This window comes from Rhinoderma darwinii, chromosome 5 (genome assembly GCF_050947455.1).
Source record: "Rhinoderma darwinii isolate aRhiDar2 chromosome 5, aRhiDar2.hap1, whole genome shotgun sequence".
Lineage (NCBI taxonomy): Eukaryota > Metazoa > Chordata > Amphibia > Anura > Rhinodermatidae > Rhinoderma > Rhinoderma darwinii.
In genome coordinates, this window is record NC_134691.1 from 25,200,459 (window position 1) to 25,220,100 (window position 19,642).

The 19,642-nt window shown below is 46.2% G+C and overlaps 1 protein-coding gene across 3 annotated transcripts in view; it reads right to left on the reverse strand.

Moving 5' to 3' along the window:
• Positions 1-17,338, reverse strand: part of ZHX2 (zinc fingers and homeoboxes 2) — a 50,872-nt gene extending 33,534 nt beyond the window's left edge. The window contains exon 1 of one of the 3 annotated variants that reach the window (XM_075825774.1): positions 16,966-17,338. The gene's annotated coding sequence lies outside the window, so the exon portion shown is untranslated. Of the gene's footprint in view, positions 1-16,106; positions 16,713-16,965 lie in introns of those variants that run through there. The other 2 variants (XM_075825776.1, XM_075825775.1) reach the window with 2 other exon arrangements.
• Positions 17,339-19,642: the final 2,304 nt, after the last annotated feature.

Genomic DNA, 19,642 nt, shown 5'->3' on the forward strand with positions numbered 1-19,642 from the left:
CATCTGAAAATCAGTTCCGTATTTTCAGACGTTTTTGAGTTTGTGTGTGAACATACCCTAAATATGCAACACTTGCACGTAAGGCAGTGTTCACTCGGCGTGGATTTGGACGAGAATCCGCCCCATGCACACGAACGTAAATACGCCCGTAATTACGGACCCATAGTCTTCTATTGGCCACGGGTACCTTCGCGTTTGCTTATGGGAAAGTGCCCATGCTGTTGAAAAATATAGAACATGTCGTAAAAATAGCCGGCTGCCCGCGGCCGGCCGTGCCTGTGATCACGGGTCGTAAATTACGGGCACGATCGTGTGCATGAGGCCTCACCCTTGGATTTCTGCCACGGATTTGCAGCAGATCTGTCCCATCTGTGTATGGGTACCCGATGCAGTTATTCCACGGAAAGCGCAACAAGAAGAGTCATGTCAATTTTTCTGCGGCGCTCATTGTTCATACAAGACGTTTTTCTATTCAAATCATTGGGACGCTTTGTGTAAGGGTGGAATTCGTGCCACAGAACGCATGAAAACCCACCACGTCAACATGGCCAAAGGGTGAATTCACACCAAACGCCATTTCCACAAATTGACAACATTGGTCGGTATCTATAAACGCCGTCACTACATCTCCCACAATGAGAAGCAGCAGACCAGACATCTCTACATATCACGCTACCTGTAACCCCCTAACAAGCAAGCTATAATATGTATATACTTGACATTCAGGACTCTGGGAAAGCTGGGTGACCACCCCTGAGGAAGCAGTAAAGACAGCCATATTTGTGGTCACCCAGCTTTTCTTAGAAACATATAGAACCGTGTCCATATGTTAAAATAAACCCGAGCGGACGACTCATGAAGATTTGGTGATGTCACTCCTGGCAGGGAAGCAGCACATCCCGCAAAGACGAGCAAAGACAGGCTTGTTCTATATCGAGCAAAAAACTGTCCTCACAACACAGATGCAGCTCCGGGATCACGCCAAGAATTCCAGGGAAGAAATGTACCATATAAACCAGCGGCAGCATAGCCCGCGCAATACTGAGTCACAAACCGCCCAACCGGAGCCGCTACCAGCTGCTCGAGTGCCTGCGGTGTCCTTATAATAGAAAAAGAATTTAAAGGGGCTCTCCATTTTTGATTTCGGATATGTCAAACTGACGCTGGTAGGGTAAATTCACACGTTGTGTTAAAAAACTGCAGTTTTTTTGCAGCGGATTTAGTTGCGGAAAAGCCACAGCATAATACAGTAGCAGCAGAGTGGATGAGATTTCAACAAATCCCAGCTACACGCTGCGTAAATGCGGAGCGGAAAAAAAAGTCTGCAGCATGTCAATTGTATTTGCGTAATCGCTGTTTATTCGTTGCAGGTTTTCCCCATTGAATTTAATGGGGAGGTAAAACCCACAACAAATAGCAGATGGTCGCGTGGGTTGGTTTGCCACTGAAAAGCAGCGAAAAACGGAACTCGGAAAAAAAAAAAAAAAAACTCAAAAAAATCTTATACTTACCTAGTATTCTGCGTTTCTCCGTCTAGTCCTGGGATGACGTTTTATCCCATGTGACCGCTGCAGCCAATCACAGGCTGCAGCGGTCACGAGATAAAAAGTCATCCCAGAGCTGCAGAACTACGGAGGGACGCAGCGCCATCGTAAGTATCCCTTTTTTTTTTTTTATTTCAGTGCAGGACTTCCGCAGTGGACATTCCGGCCAAAAAACTCCCCCAAGATTTGGTGTGGATTTTTGGCCGGAATGCTCTGCGGCCACAGGGGTGGTTACGTTGTGTGTTTTTACGTAGCGTATCCGCCCTGTGTGAACAAACCCGTAAAGGTCCGACGTTCTGACCCCACCTGTTAGGCCTCATGCACACAACTGTAAGTGGGATCTATATAAATCCGATACTGAATAATGCCCTAATGAATTTCAATGGGACCACGCATTCCACCGTGTTACAGACCAAAATGCAGCGGGTAGTGTGAATGAGGCCTTACGCCACTTTCACCTGACCATAAGGAGGTCGCATTTTTCTGTACTATGTCAACAACACCCTGAGCTTTCGCTTTTCACATGAACCATACGACAGAAGCCTATGGTGAGCCAACTCCGGTACATATGAAGGAGGTCCAGGTGTTGCGGCCATAATACAGACTGAAAAATGTGCCCTTATTGTGTGAAAGCGGCCCTACCCTGTCTGAAGGGGCCCAAGCAGCAGGGGGTTCCTATGCAGCGAGATACTAAGAATAAAAGCAAATTAAACTTTTACAGAGTGGTCAAAACCTTTTATTTAGGGCATTGGCGAGGAGGCGCCCCCAAAAGGTCAGGTTTTTCACAGGCCTCAAGAGGCGGGAAATATGTACATTTGAAAATAAATAGGCGTCTAAGCCATTTGGAGGTGTTCCCAGGTGGTTTGAGATTTAGATAGTTGTCCGGTCCTGCCGGAATCAGGCGACTTATCTAATGTGTTTTACACCTCAGTCCGGGTTCCCACGTAGCGTAAACGCTGCGGAATTTCCACAACGGAATTCTGTGTGGAAATTCCACAGCGTTTACAGTAGCAGCAAAGTGGGTGAGATTTAGTTAATCTCATGCCCAACCTGCAAAAAAAAAAAAACTAAACTAAACGTTTTCTTTGATTTTCAGGTGCGGGTTTTCCCCATTGAATTTAATGGGGATGCAAAACCTGCAGCAGAAAGCCAAGTGTTTTGACTTTTGCACCGTATTCGCGTCTAAGCCGCAAAAATCGCAATTCCGGAAAAAATACATACTTACCCAGACTGTCCTTCGTGCAATCCGGCCTCCTGGGAGGATGTATCCCATGTGACTGCTGCAGCCAATCACAGGCTGCAGCCTCACATGGCCTGAAACGTCATCCAGGGAGGCCAGAGTAGACGTCAGAGTAGGGAGGGGATAAGCACGTGCGCTTAATTACGCAGTAAAAATTCCGCCCAAAATTTTTTTACCGGACGGAAAGTCCTGCGGGTTCCAGGACGGACACGCTGCGTGGTTTTTACGTGCAAACACGGCTTTAAAGGTCATACGCACACAATGCGCAGATTGGCCACAGCAAATTCAGAGCGTAATAAATTACCAGTAAGGCCTCATGCACACGAACGTGCTTTTGCAGCTGCAATTCCCCCGAAAATCTACGGGAGAATTGCGGCCCCATTCATTCCTATGGGCCAATGCATGGCCCAGGAGCCGCAGAAAGAACGGACATGTCGTATTACAGCAGTGTTCTGCGGCTCATAGGAAATAATGGCCGCGGCCATGTGCACGGCCCACGATTTGCAGGTGGCTCGCGGGTGCCGCTCTGTGACCGGCCGACCCGAAAATCATGGCCGTGCACACCACTACGGTTGTGTGCATGAGGCCTAAATTGTTTTGCACATAAATTGAGCTGCGGTACGGACGTGAAGATCTGCAGCGTGTCGCGTTATCTTGCATTTTTTCCACCTTGTATTTGACAAGTTTATTTAAAACCGCACCAAAATCTGCAGCATAAAATACACATTTTTCTGCATCAAAATGTAAACACCGCATAAACAAGCCAAAAAAATGCAATGTGCGGATTTACCTGCGTTTATCTGTTTTTGTCGCAATTTGTGAATTTAGCCTAAGATTTTTTATATCTGTGCTATGGCTTCTGTTTCGTACGGTGCCTAGATGACCCCATTTATACGATGGGATCTGTCCGAAGTCATGGAAACCTCGACGGAACCCCAATAGAAAGACATAATGACAGTGTGAACAGAGCCTTAAGCAGTCACTGTCAATTTACACAGAAAAAATTAACGGCTACAATCCAAATTTTACATATAGATTTATAGTCATTTTTAGAATATATTTAGTCAGTAAAATCTCATCTATCTCCTATAAGAAGGCCCATCACGAGGTGGAAGATTATACACAATGCTGCATTGCACATCAGGAGAGCGCAACGTCTTCCAAGGCACTGCAGAGACACGCAAGGCTGAGCAAACCTCGAAGGAGCGCTCAACCGAGTCTCTTCCACCACAGGAAGTCCTCCCACCTAGGCGAAAGGCTGAGACGCTTTATAGGCATGATTAATCCCACACGTCTAGCCATTTCTGTAGATTGTGACAATATACGGTATATTCGCTGTACAAAACACACATTATAGAAAGTAAACATCCGATAATCCAATATCCAGAGGTCTGGAATATCTGCTAATCCAACAGGTCACACACATCACATGGCAGATTATCAGTAGGATTATGCCAGTCTTGTTTATAGTCTATTACAGTAATACTCCAGTAGAAGTAGTGTCAGTGGCGCATAGGGCGGGGCTAGAATGACCCAAATCAAACATGTTAACTTGATTACGATGAATAAATTATATAGGCCACACCCTTATTTGCATGACACGCCATTGATTATATATCCCAAGCCTACTGTATATAATATACCCCCTTACACTGCCCCCACGCAGTATAATGCCCCCATAGCTGCCCCCCACACCCAGTATAATGCCCCCACGCCCTGTATAATGCCCCCATGGCTGCCTCCCCCCCCAAACCGGAGAACACAGACACAGATAAAACTGGGGGGGAAAACAAACCGAAAACCGTTTATGTTCTTAGATTAATTACCCAGTCCATCGTTAAGGGATTGTCCAGGAATAGAAAAAAAAAAGTCTGCCATTTCCTGAAAAAGCGTCACCCCTGCCCATGGGCTGTGCCTGGCATTACAGCTCACATTAGTCTAAATGGGGATGAGAAACACTACCCATCAACACAATGTCCCAGCCTCATATTTAAAGTGGTTGTACAAGATTAGAAAAACATGGCTGCCTTCTCCCAAAAATAGCGCCACACCTGTCCACAGGCTGTGGGCGGTATTGCAGCTTAACCCTATTCCCTTCAGTTAAGCCTAGCTGCAATACCAGACAACAAATGGACATTGAGCACTGTTTTGGGAAAAAAGCAACCCCATTAACGTAGTGACAGGGTACCATTAAGTTGGCGGAGATGCGTTATTTACTAGGTAACCTGTTTGCCAGCAGTTTCCAGGACCTTCCATCACCCTCAGAACCTGCCCTGTTGTCAGCCTACAACGAGCAAAAACGTGCATAACAGAGTCACATTCTACCCTGCGAGCTCCCAGACAATCACAGGTGGAAACCGCCCCTGGCTGAGAAGGGGTTAATATAATTAGTATTTTACAATAAGCGTTCCCGCTCCTCTACTTTACCCCCCTAATCATCGCTCTGGTATAAACGCCTTACAAAACCGTCGAAGGGCCAATCAGCGTACGCAGCGTCTCCTCTAAAATGTTACGGCGCAAATTGCTTTTCATAAAGCCACTCACAGCGAGCGACGGGGGGAAATGTTTAACAGATTACAGGATCGCGTCTCCGGCAATACGGGGTTTACATAAGAATAAATAAGACGTCTGATACAATCAACGTATCAACAATCATAACAACTGCTGCTTTCCATTCACACGTTTTACAGAATAGCGCTCGCAGATAACAACCGGGTTCAGTCGTGTCAGGGACTCGAGGCGCGTTCACTACAATAGCGTGGAATTCGGAGATCTCATTTACAGAATAACTTGGCCATAATACGGAGTTATTTCAGCGGCGTCACCGTTTAATACTATTTTAAAACAGAATAAAAGGAGTTATAATGCAAAAAGACTATTTAATTAACATTTTTAAACCCAAGAGGATTAAAGAGCCTCTCTGCTAAACAATAAGGGTAAGTTCACACGTTGCGTAAATACTGCAGATTTTTCGCAACGGATTTAGTTGCAGAAAATCCACAGGATGAGGCTGAGTTCACAAGGGACGTATACGCTGCGTAAAAGCACGCAGCGTATCCGCCCTGTGCGCCGCAGGGAATTACAGGCGAAAAACTGCACCAAACTGTGGTGCAGTTTTTCACCCGGAATGCCCACTGCGGAAAGCTGCAGCACCAGGACCAGTTGGCCTCCTGGGATGAAATTTCATCCATTAGACCGCTGCAGCCTGTGATTGGCTGCAGCGGTCACATGTGATGAAACGTCATCCAAGGAGGCCACACTGGAAGAAGGAACACAGACTTCTGGGTAAGTATCCAGCTTTTTTTTTCCCCCAGAGTTGCATTTTTTGGCGGCGGGACCACTGCAAATCTGCCGCAAAAAAACACAACTGATATTTGTTGGGGGCTTTCGCGCGCCATTGAATTCAATGGAGAAAACCCGCAACAAATAAGCAGCGTTTATGCAAAAACAATTGACATGCTGCGGAATAAATTTCCGCACGGCAGGTCCATTTCTGAGCGTTTTTCCCGCTCAGTATTTACGCGTGTGGATGAGATTTGTTAAATCTCATCCACTTTGCTGCTACTTTATTCTGCTGCATGTTTTCCGTCCGCAATTCCCAATTCCGCAAGGTGTGGACAAGCCCTAATACAGTAGCAGCAAAGTGGAGGAGATTTGAACAAATCTCATCCACACGCTACGTAAAGGAGAAGCGGAAAAACGCTCAGAAATTGACCTTCAGTGCGGTTTTTTAACCCACAACATGTCAATTTTACTGAATTCAATGGGAAGGTAAAACCTGCAACAAATAGCAGATGTTTTACAATTTTTGCGGTGGAAAAGCTGCGATTCCGCCGCAAAAATCGCAATATTAAAATAAAATAAAAAACAACTTATACTTACCCAGAACTCTGCGCTCTTTCCAGACCGGCCGCCTGGGATGTTTCATCCTATGCGACTGCTGCCGCTAATCACAGATTCCAACAGTCACACGGGATGAAACGTCATCCCAGGAGGCTGGGCTGCAGGATGGCAGAGGGATGCTTGGCCATGGACACTTTTTTTTTTGTGGAGTTTTCCGCAGCGGACACTCCAGCCGAAAAACTGTACCATAATTTGGTGTGGTTTTTCGGCCGGAATGCCCTGCGGTGACCAGGGCGGATACGCTGTGTGCCTGATGCCAAGGTCCCATCCGAGCCGACCATCTGTCTACTGTCTGAAATTACCACAGGTACCCTTATTCGAACTATAGACATTGACTTGGTATCCTGTTGACCAGCTGCTATCCCACTACAGTGATACAGCCCAGTGGGTCCACACACCCATCGCGACACCTGGTCTGGGCTTCCATTGATCGTATACAGATCGATAGTTTGGCATGAGTAATTTTTCAAGACTGTACCCGGCAGGACCCAACACAGCAGATAAAGTTTTCCAGTTATCAGACTTCGGTTGGCGACAGCCGTGCTCATTCGGGCTGCCACGGTCAGCAGAAAGTGGTATTTTTGGTCATCCTAAATCTTTAGTGTATGGCCAGCTTTAGGCGTTTCTCTGAATGTGGGCTGTCATGTGGCATTCCTACCTTGAACTAGGAATGTAAATTCTTCTTTGGTCTTCTATTCATTTCAAGGGAAGGAGCAGCTGTAAAAGATGGTATTATGGATGACGGCTATGGCAATACTAGACCAACTCCAGAAACAAAGTTGCATGGTGGCTCGGTGGTTAGCACGGTCGCCTTGCAGCGCTGGGGTCTTGGATTCAAATCCAACCACGGACAACATCTGTATGGAGTTTGTATGTTCTCCCTGTGTTTGAGTGGGTTTCCTCCGGGTAATCTGGTTTCCTCCCACACCCCAAAAACCTACTGATAGGGAACTTAGATTGTGAGCCCAAAAGGGGACAGTGAGTGTGGACCTTTGTATAGCAGTGCGGGAATATATAGAATACTTCAAAAAGTTAAGTGCCAGTAGTAACGGGGTATTCTGGTTGTAGCAAGTTTTTGGCCTATCCACTGGGCAGGTGATAACTTAGATTGGTGGGGTCCCGGCAGTCAGACCCCAACCAAATCACCATAACAGAGGCCCAGTGTCTCGTCGCCCCCAGGAGGGGTGGAATGGAGCGGCAGTTGAGCAGGCGCCTTGCCGCTCCATTCAATGCGTAAGGCCACGTGCACACGACCGGAAGGGTTTGTACTGTCCGTAATCACGGATCCGACAGCTACGGATACACATCTGTAGTTGCCCGCAATTGCAAAAGTGCCCATAGACTTATGCCCCCCCATAATATTAGGACATGTTCTATATTTTGCAGTTAATTTCTACGGCACGGACACATATCCGTAAATATACGGAAAGGTGTCCGTGGACAATAGAAATGAATTGGTCCGCAATTTAATCCGTGATTACGGACCTGTAAATACAGATGAAAACTACGGTCATGCATGGGTTCTAAAGGAAGTGACAGAAACAGCCGAAGGGCTCTTAATCCCCTTTGACATCTATACAGGTTCTTATTGCTGGCCCACTAACAATAAAAGATCTAAACAACTCCCAAGATCCACGCTAGTAATGATGTCGATATCCAATATAATACACCATGGAAACCTCGTCTATCATAGAAAATTGAAGCCAAAATTCCAAACATTTATGGTCAGTCACAAAGGAAGTTGATGGCGTCTCTTCAGTAGCAGACTTTCTGACCCCAATGAAACACGATTGTGGGCGAATCTCCGACAAAAACCCACGTCCATGGCCATCATAAGACCTAAACTACACGGGCAATGTTTTGGCAAGGCTACCGAATATGTCCACGCCCAACAGCCAGCTGTGTCAATTTAGCTATAGTCTATGGTGGACCTACGAGGATACTTGCGATCTAGAAAAGTTGAGGAATGCCCTCAATGGTAACTGGACTGTCCCCACAAGTCCTCCATAGATTGTAGGTTCCTAAAAGGGTTGATACATGCGACTTAGCCCTAATAATACGACCACTCGCTTCGAGTAATAAAAAAAAAGTCAGATGGTGTCCACAGACTGACCACCCTCGTGACCAACGTGAACCTGATCTTGTCACTTGTGCTCAGCAGCTGGGTCAGTACGTGATAAGTTAACCCTACAGTAGACAGCTGCGCTCCATAATAGTATCATCAATAAAGAGCTGATGCCATGGTCTATAGATTGATTTCAGAGAGTGCCGGATTGTGACCGGATCAGTGATCTCATTGACAGCTGCTTTATGCAGGTGGCTGACAGACCTAACCCTCGGTGAACGTAGCACTGCGGGTAATCTGTTTGTCAATCTGTAAGGACATGCCCAAAGAGAAAAGCCAATACTTCTGCAAAATTTAAAACACAGCTTGGCGCAACGTAATTAAAGACGAAACGTGATCTAGGTTTAATCGCAGGATACCGTGCTTCAAAGCCTTATGGGAAAGTATCAACGATACAAACAGGCTTCTCTTTAATATCCCTTTAAATCCACGACCTGTACTGTCTATTCGCCGAAATACACTGCAGCATCAACTTCCCACGGCTCCAACTCTGCAATGTGCCCAGAATCTAATAAGTCACTGCAGTGGTGGAGCCCCGTAATTGAAGAGAATAGAAACTGAACAGGTGTTATAGGGTCTAAACATAGGACTGAGAGGGTTAAAGTCCCACCCCCCGTAAATCACATAGGTGGCTCATTATTCACTTTTGGTAGGTTAGTGGCATACGTGAATGTACACCACACGCGAAGTTGACAAAGGAAGTCACAAGATCAAGGGACATCAGAAGAACCATTTAAAACCAATGGCAAATTTAAAGGGGACATAACCACTGCCTATGACACCTTCCAAAAATGAGCAGCAGTTCAATAGGAACCAACTTGACCTTGAAGTCTTTAAACATGGCCTATAGGTCTTGAAGAGGATGACCAAACAGGCTTTGAAGGCCCATAGAACTAAAAATGCACAGGATCACCTCAGAAGAAACCAAAATAGACCTAAAAAAAAGTGAAATGTTCATAGCGGAGCATCTTTCAGAGGTAGCCTTGGCTCTCCCCTTATTATTCTGCTAGCAACGTAACCCAGAGATCAATGTAAAAAAAATTAAAAAAGTTTTTGACAATAAAATACGGTGGTATGGTTGCGGCCGTATCCGTTTGCTCAGCTCTCGGATTGCGCAGCAGAACCTACTTTGGTATGACTAACATTAGGTATCGCAGAATTTCTAATACAACGGCCCATGATTCCACAACCCTTCATTAGAACTTTGTCCAAACTCGAAGTGGGGCTCCACGTTTGCGGCCACTTACTCCCATCCACAAAGGAGATCCAGGCTCTTGTAACTTGGTTGAGCCGGTTGACAAAACTGAAGGGAAACCCACATGGAATCTGAATGGTCCCAAAAACCAGCGGAGACCAATCCAATTCCCGCCACTATTGTAAGGAGTTTTATTTTTTTAGTAGGTGACTCAGGCCAGGAAGACTTTCACATGAGGTAAGGTCTGTCTGCTACGAACCAAAACTCACTTTGCTAACCACAAAAATAGTTTCGCGATGAGGGAATGACTAACCGTTTTATCACAGCAAATATCTGTAATCTAAGGGTATGTTCGCACCCTAGATTAAAAACGTCTGAAAATACGGGAGCGGTTTTCAAGGGAAACCGGCTCCTGATTTTCAGACTTTTTTAAGCCGCGATTTTTGCGGCGTTTTTCGCTATTTTTGGAGCTTTTTTCAATAGGGTATATGAAAAACAGCTCCAAAAATGTCCCAAGTGCCCTGCACTTCTTTTTCGCGGCCATTTTTTTACGCGGCTGTTTTTCAAAACGGCCTCGTAAAAAAAGGGCCCATCGGAACAGAAGGCCGTTTTTCCCATTGATTTCAATGGGCAGATGTTTGGAGGCGTTCTGCTTCCGATTTTTTCGACGTTTACGGCCAGAAAACACTGTGTGAACATACCCTTATCGTAACGAAAGAAAAAATAGGTAGCGGGGGAATAAGCCGCTGCCAGAAACCTATCTAATCTGTATGGGCAGCTTTGAAGGGACACTCCAAAAAAAAACAAACATCAATTTATAGATTGCCCCTATATGGAAACAGGTATGTAAAGTAGTACCACCCACATGTAGTCGTAGTCCCGATGATCAGTGCTTGGTGACCAAATCTTTATAGGGTTTACGCTGATTTTTTTTAGAAGGGTTCAGCAGAACCACGGGAGGTCCGGGTATGGATTTTGCCGAGGATTTCAACCATTGCCTTGGATTAAACATGCAGCAGAAATCCGCAACAGATGGGACATGGACATCTTTTCCACAGCATGAGAATGATGGTTGTACTGCACTTTGTTGCAGAATTTCGCAACTGAAATTCAATAACAAATACGTGATGTGTGAACCCAGCCTTATGGGGAGGTCAGGGGAGATCGCTGTCAGCCGAACTAGTATTTGGGAGACAGCGATCTTATGTGTATGGACTGTTTTAGGCTCCATTGCGGGGTGGGGGGTTGGGATGGCGGACATTAGTGAGGTAACAGTTTACACAAAAAACCTCCTATATAGATGGGACTACAAAAACCTACAACTACAACCGAGTAAATAGGTTCCCCCAGCTGAGAATATATTGGGGTCATTATATATATATATATATTGCTGGAAAAATTCTTCCATATCCCCTCTTCCGGTCTCCCTCCATCTAGCGAGAGGACGACGAGTCCACAGCGAAGTAACAGCCCACAGCAGTATTGCACGACAAGGTCACGTGACGTTACGTCACTCCAGCCAAGTTTACACGCCAGATGGGGACAGACCGGCTGCGGGGACATTTCAACAGGAGGAATAATAAAAACTTTTTATTTTTTCCATACATCTCGGTCTTGTACAAAGTGTAACTGTGAAGTAGGCCACAGACATGGGGCGGTCATTGCTCGGCCAACTTCGACCGCACCGGAACAGGTAGGAGATAAGCAACTGCTAGACATTTCTGGCACAGTTTATCTCCGGAATAAATAGGATTGAGCAGGTAAAAAAACAAAAAAAAAACAAAAAAAAACAACCAGTCCGATTCTCGTTTCCTCTGATGGAAGACGTCCCAATAGACATCAGACTGCAGGCGGCATCCATCAATAAAGAGACGCTTGTTGTGATGTCTGATTTATCTGTTGATAGAATAGAGTAAATGGCACTGGGCGGAGCAGCAGCGGGAAGAGGATTCTCTGCTCCTGCTCTTCCCTGTTAGGGTATGTCCACAAGTAGCGTAAATACTGCAGGATTCTCGGCTACAAATTTCATCTCATCCAGTCACTGGGTAAAAAAAAATCAAATGAAAAACAGTCCATAAATTGATCTGTGATGCGGGTTTTTAATGTCAGTTTATGCTTCGGAATCGCTAATATTCGGTTGCGGGTAAAACCCAAACGTTAAGAATTTTTGCAGCAGGTAAGCTGTGATTCTGCCACGAAAATCGCAACTCAGAAAAAAAAAAAAGTTATACTTACCACGTTCTCTTTACTCCTCTGTCCAGGCCGGCCTCCTGTGATGACGTTTTATCCCATGTGACTGCTGCAGCGATCACATGGGATGAAACATCACCCCAGGAGGTCAGGCTGCATGGACAACAGAGGGACGTGTCGCCATGACTACGGACAGCGGGAGTAAGCTTTTTTTTTTTTTTTTTTTTAAACCGCGATTTTCCGCAGGGAGCATTCCGCCCGAAAACAGCACCACATTTTGGTGCGGTTATTCGGACGGAATTCCCTGCCGGTTCCTGGGCGGATGCGCGGTGTATTTTTACATAGCTTATTGTCCTGTGTGAACATGGCCTTAGGCTGTGGCTCAACGGCAGCATAAAATCGTACGCAAATTGTTCCCTATGGGATGAATATATGCAAGGGGTTCTGCGACTATCATCTGGCGCGTAGAGAACTTAAAGGGTTCCTCCACTTTGGACAATACGTACTTGTTAGGAAGATCAATAAGCAGATCACAAGGGGATGCGAGATTATTACTAGTTGTGCACTAGTTTTCTGCCGTAGAAAAGTCGCAAACGACACTTCACACTGCGGCTAATGGATGAAGATACAAAACAGGAGGACCCCCCTCTATTAACGTACAATGGCCGAATGGGTTGAACACGAATATAGGTTTGCTATACTGAACAACCCCTTTAAGTCGCACGCAATCGTGATTTACCAGAGATGCTGCTGCCGTTAAAAGGGGCAATAGTAATAATAAAGTTCATAAAGGAATTATATGTAATTTTCCTAATATACAGCCAAGGTGAATATTCCCCCCCCCCATGTATTATAAGGGAGAAATGAGCTTTAGGGCTTATTCAGACCAACGTGATAAACGTCCGCGCACGGATCTATATTACACTATGGGGCCGTGCAGACAGTCCGTGATTTTTACGCAGCGTGAGTCCGCTGCGTAAAACTCACGACATGTCCTATATTTGTGCGTTTTTTCACGCATTACGCACCCATTGAAGTCAATGGGTGCGTGAAAATCACGCGCACCACACGGAAGCACTTCCGTGGGACGCGTGTGATTCGCGTAACAGTCAAAAGTATGAATGAAAACAGAAAAGCACCACGTGCTTTTCTGTTTACAAACATAGTGTCATAATGATGGCGGCTGTGCGAAAATCACGCAGCCGCGCACCATATGATCATAACACACGGAGCTGTTAAGTGCCTTTTGCCCACGCAAAACGCCGCATTTTTTGCGTGCGCAAAACGCACACGCTCGTGTAAATCCGGCCTTAGGGTCAGATCACACCGAGTTCTCTTGGCGCTGATTTTGACATGGAAACCGCGTTGGTATCAGCGCCAAAACATGGCCGAAATCTCCCCCCCCCATTGACTTCAATGAGAGGCAGAGACATTTTTTTTCCCGGGTGGCTTTTGTCAGCTCACAGGAAAAAAAAAAAAAGTGCCATGTAATATCTTGCCACGGTTTCTGCCTCTGACCTCCATTGAAGTGACTGGAAGGCAGAAAAAGCCTGTGGCGCTCGTTTCTGTACCTTTTTTGCCCTTGGTCCCTGCATTAGCTTCAATGGCCGCAGGCGAAAAACGCCATGAAAAATTCTGAGGCAATTTTTTTCTGCCTGCAGAACTGGGCCTTATATATTTTTTATTTTTTTTAGCCATTTCATAATTATGTCTGTCTATTTCTAAGAAAACTAAAACGACAACATAAATGGCAGCCATTACAACGTCAACAGGGGTTGGCCCTCAGCTTTTCAGAAGTCCTGAATGGTAAATCTGCCTAGCGGCGCAGCGATACATCCTCCTTTAAACGTATCGCAACTCCATAATAAAGAAAAAACAACCCCCAAAAAGACCGAATAGAATTCTAATAACCTCACAGAAGACGTAACCTCATTACGAACCAATCACATAAGAACGGCATGTTTAAAGGGGGACTCCAGTTATAATATACACACATTTATAACAATCTAAACCGTGACAAGTCCAAGATTCCCACAGCTCAGCGCACAAAACAAAAGCCAACAGGAAACACTTCACTACAACCCCCCCCCCCCTCCTCCTTTACAACTTTGAAGTAAAGTAATCAGGTGGAGCAGCATTACAACAAATCACAAGTCCGCTCTTCACAAACACAACTCCACTCACATCTCATTCATCCATCGTTGAGGGGGGAATCAAAATACATTTAACCCTAGTGCTCCCAGCATGGGTCCAACTGCTGATCAAACAGGTCAGAAAGGGGTAACAATAGAACCGCAAGTGGGCCGGGTGCTCAGAGAGGGGCTGCTCGGGCTTCCAGGAAGAGCCAACAATGCGATTTATAAGAGATTAAAGGGGGGGGGGGGCACGATTACAGGCAGCGGCATCTCGTAAGTTGCTCTAAATTTTCTCAAGCACCTTGCGTTGTCTGACAAGTTTGGATACATTATTATAGGGGTGAGGGGGCTGCGGGTTATTAAGAATGACGTGAAAGCGGAAGGATGGTGCAATAAAGACGATGGGGGTCGTGATATCAAATGAGTCGGCGCTGTGACATAAAATGTTTGACAATGTACAAGGAATACAAACTGAAAATGTCTCAAAGCTTCCTGCTTAGGTCATACGACGACGGAGTAGAAGTTTTGATGCAACTTAAAAACGTCTCAAATTGATATCACGCCTAACCGCCATTTTGGAAGACTAAGGCCGGATACGGTGGCAAAACCCAGACCCCTTGTGGTTCTACGGAAACAAATGAGATTCCCAAAGAACCCTACAGTGATGTACATTTCGGGTCAGAAGAACCAAACGGGTAAGGCCCCATGCACACAAACATGCTTTTGCGGCCGCAATTCACCCGAAAATCTGCGGGAGAATTGCGGCCCCATTCATTTCTATGGGGCCATGCACACGACCTTAGTTTTTACGGTCCTTGCATGGCCTGGGCTCATTGAAAATAATGGTTGCGGCAATGTGCACAGCCCGCGATTTGCAGCTGACAATCCGCTGCCGGACGATCCGAATATAACGGGCGTGCACATGGCTATGGTAGTGTGCATGAGGCCTAATATAGATGCTCAAATGCTGCCACGTGAAACCAGCCTTAGGCCTCATGCGCACAACCGTGCTTTTGTGTCCGCAGTATTCCGGACCCTTTCATTTCTACGGCCCCGTGCACACGACCGTGGTCTTCACGGATCCATACTGGGGCTGCAAATACTCGAAAAGTCATTTTACAGTCCTGATTTGCGGCTTGACTAAACTGGTGACGTTAATTTGGATTGCGGCTCCGTAAATCCTGACGACACACGGACGCGCAACAAACGTTATTTTGCAGACAAATGGATCGTAACGGATCGGTGGTTTTGCACCCCAAGAATCCACTAAAGTCGTGTGAATTAGGCCTAAGACTGGCGTTTCAAACGAAACTACGTTGGCGGGAAATACGCCAAGTTTATGAAGATTAATATTATAACCTCTTAATAAATTTGGCGATTCTTTAGCTTGCCATTCGACGGAAATCCAAATCTACACCTACTACGCCATAATTTACTCGTTTCCAGTGTAAATTATCGTAAAACAGTCCATAGAAGCTCAAAGGCCTTCTGTTAAAATCCGCCCTTTCGGAAAGAGGCAGAGGTAAAGAGTCGCAAATGCGATGTTTGCTAAATCTGCTACTTTTTGATGTCAGAAAACTGGCATAAAGCTTTTAATACATGGTTTTAGGCGAGTACGTGTTATATATATATTATACACAAACACACACATTTTATTATATTTAGTATACACGTTTCATAGCTGCACATGTAAATACACACACACAGTGTAGCAGAGCTGAATTGGTCATGAAGCCATATCACACTGATAATGAAGTCACACATAAAGCCTCACCAGGAGTTGCGTCCACTGACAAACTCAGCTCAGCTACTACACTCCAGGGCCCTTTAACGCAAACCTGCCAGTTGTGATCACTTGAATGAACTTTAGGACTCCATCAGCTCGTGACCGGAGATATTTGTCCTCGCGCCATGTTCTTGATCCCTTCCTGTGACTACTGGGGGTCACCACTGTGACTCTGAGCCCCCGATGACATCTGCTAGCCATGGTGGTTTGTGTTCAGCTCCTCTCTCTCCCTCCCTGCAGTTGAGGGGGGAGGGGGGGGGGGGCTGCACCGCGTCATGCTTTCTGCAACCACATCGCAGCCAAACAATCCGAAATTTGGGGCTCACTTTAACCCCCCTCCCCATCCCCCATAGCGATCATTTCTAAACTTTCCCAGGCTTCCACCCTGAGAATATTACAGGCGCAGCAGTGATGAAAGAAGAGCTCAGCGCTCAGCAGCCTCTACGTAACGCCCTATCGAAAGCGGACGCCATATTTTCTGTTGCTTATGTCGACATAGGGAAACGTAGATCGGGCTTTTACGGCTTCTCATACTAGCTCCCCCCGATCTAATCGGCGGCAAAGTTGTACCCGATCACCTGCCGTGGTACAAGAACCAGCCCGTGGACCCCAGAAATGTTCGTTTACACCCCCAACAGGCGCTGCTACTGCGCCCCCCCCCCCTCCCTTCGCACACTAAACACGCGGGAGCGGTTAAAGTTGATCGGCAGGGGTTAATCGATGATTGGTGACCTCGTCCGATCTGCCCTCTCACGTGTCAGTGAACTAGTGTCGTGTACGGTGCACACACGCCTCGCCTCCCCTCCCCCGGTGGCACGGTGCTGGACTCTGCCAGGAAGTTTCTTACCTGCGGCTCGTGGCACCGGATGGAACGTTGGCAGCAACAATGTATCAATGTGATAGAACGTTCAGAAACGCAACGTTCTAACGAACCCCCCCCACACAGCACAACAGCGGAGAAAAAAAATCCTCGATCAGTGGGGAATCTACGCCAAAACCCACATGATCTGTAACGTCAGCAGACGTATTTGCATACGATACCACCCGCACTTCACCCTGGATCGTAGCTCAGTTCTTGCGCAAAGTTGCGCACTGGTGATTTGCATTGAGCTCCCATTGTGAGGAGGGGAAGGAAGGGAGGGGGGGAGCTGGGCGTAACCTGCCCCATAAACCGGGTGTTTATTGTAATAGATCTGACGTCCTTATTCCTGGCCAGATCCTTGCATATTAAGTACACCGTCCTCACAGCACTTTACTGAAGGAATATTCTATAAGGAAAAAAAGTTCAAGGTGTCAAGATGAGAGCAACAAACTGTTGATCCCGACCACGTGTGTGTGATCAGCAAAGCAGAGGGGGGAAACCACATGGCACACAATGCCCATCTGCTTAGCAGAGCGGAGAAAGCTCAGTCCCTGGCGGACAAGGGGTTAAATAAACTCACATGTCAAAAGGGGATGGGGCTAAAGCACGCTTGGGGGCAGGCGCGAAGGATCACGTGATATGCTTGTCTTGTTTACTGTGACTGCTGCATAGTGATCAGGGGGTTAAATCATCTGAGAGGCAACAAAACGCTACTCTGGAGGCCTCCTGGGCAGCTGTGGGTTAAAAATTGACATCTTGTCATCAGGGGGTTAAAAATCAGTTCAGGATGCAAAGACCAGCTCAGAAGCTCCTGGCCTGTTGTGAGTTAAAAGTTACACAGCTAATGGGTTATTATACATGGGAGTGGATGAGTCAAAATATTCTGGAGGTTTACTGGGCTTTTGGGGGTTAAAGCTAACTCCCCCTATTGTTGATTGAAACCTTTTTTCCTGGCCCTCAAGGGGTTAAATCATTTCACACTTCAGAATGCAGAGACAATAAAGACTTTCTGAAGGGATCCTGGGCTCTTACAGGTTAAAATGTAAACGAGGGTTAAAGGGTTAAACAATATTTGAGGCAGGTAATTGATACGTCTTTACCTAGTTTTCTTGTTTATGGATCCTAATTGATGGCGATCAGGGGGTTAAAAAAAATCAGGTCAAGATTCAGAGAGGATGACGAATATCAAAATTCTGGAGGGCTCTTGTGGGTTAAAATGTATTTCCCTATTAACACCGCTTCATGACTTGGATATCGAGGGGTTAAAAAATTCACTAATGTTGAATATCTGGAGGGCTCATATGGGACAAAAAGCATACAGCTGGCGGTTAAGGTGTTAAATCCATTTGGGACGTGGAGACTGGATCACATGATATTGGTTATTGACACCGCTTCATGGTCATCGGGGGGTTAACAAGTTTGCAGATCAAGATGCGGAGATGTGTAATATCAGAATGCCAGGTCTCCGCGGCGCCAATGCTCGGATATCGCGTGTAATATAAGTATATGGGATCACGTGTGCACGCGCTGTCGTATGTCTGCGATTGTCCAATCGCAAAAAGATCCAACAGTTTTTTTGGATTATTGTAGAAACAACACAAATGAAGCCCTTCCCCCTACTTGCCACTATTGCGAATAGCATATCGAATGTGAGTTTGTTTCGCGATCTTACATGAGATTGCGTCGCGTGTGATATGTCGCCGTAGAGCCGAACTAAAAGCAAAGCAGAATCGTGAGCGCGTGAAAAGGTAAGTACATGTGCGCATCATAGGACCCCCCTGGGCTGATATCAGTGGCGATAACGCACGATATTGTACTGTTATCTAATGTGATTGCGAAGTGCGATAATCGTGGTGTTTATTGTGGAGGATCGGGCTCCATGGTGATAAATTGCGCTCAATTACACCAGTAAAGGCCCGTTTACAGAATTATTGCCACGATCCACTTGTGTCTGAGCGATAATAACGATCATTTTGCAGTGCGAATGAAGGAAAAGAGCAACGATAAAACGGAACTTGATCGATCATGTCGCCATAAAAAAAACATCCCTCCCGCCCGCCGGCTCTGACGTCCTGATGGAAATGTCCATTAGGTCCTTCACAATAACCACCAATTGTTTGAAATTGAGTCTCCGTGGAGCCTTAGGCCGGCTTTATACAAGTGTATGAAACGGTCGCATTTTTGCGCACGTATCACAGCCGCAAATCACGGCCCGTCTGCAGCTCTGATTACCCGAAGTAACAGTATCAGAGATCCCTATGTCACTGTAAGGCCTTATTCACACGAGCGTGTGCGTATTGCGCACATAGTTCCGTGTGGCATCAGTATTTGGTGCGTGCCTGCGTGATTTTCGCGCATATGGCATTGCTATGACACTCAGGAGGTGCTTTTATGTTTTCATTCATTTATTTTACAACTGTTGCGCGAATCACGCGCCGCACACAGATGTGCGTCCGTGTGCCGTGCGCAATTTTCACGCACCCATTGACTTCAATGGGTGCGTGATGCGCGGAAAAACGGCCAAGTATGTCATGAGTTTTACGCAGCGGACACACTGCGTGAAAATCACGGACAGTCTGAACGGCCCCATTGCCTAACATAGGTCCGTATCATGGACGTAAATTACGTTCGTGTGAATAAGGCCTAAGGCTGTGTTTAGATG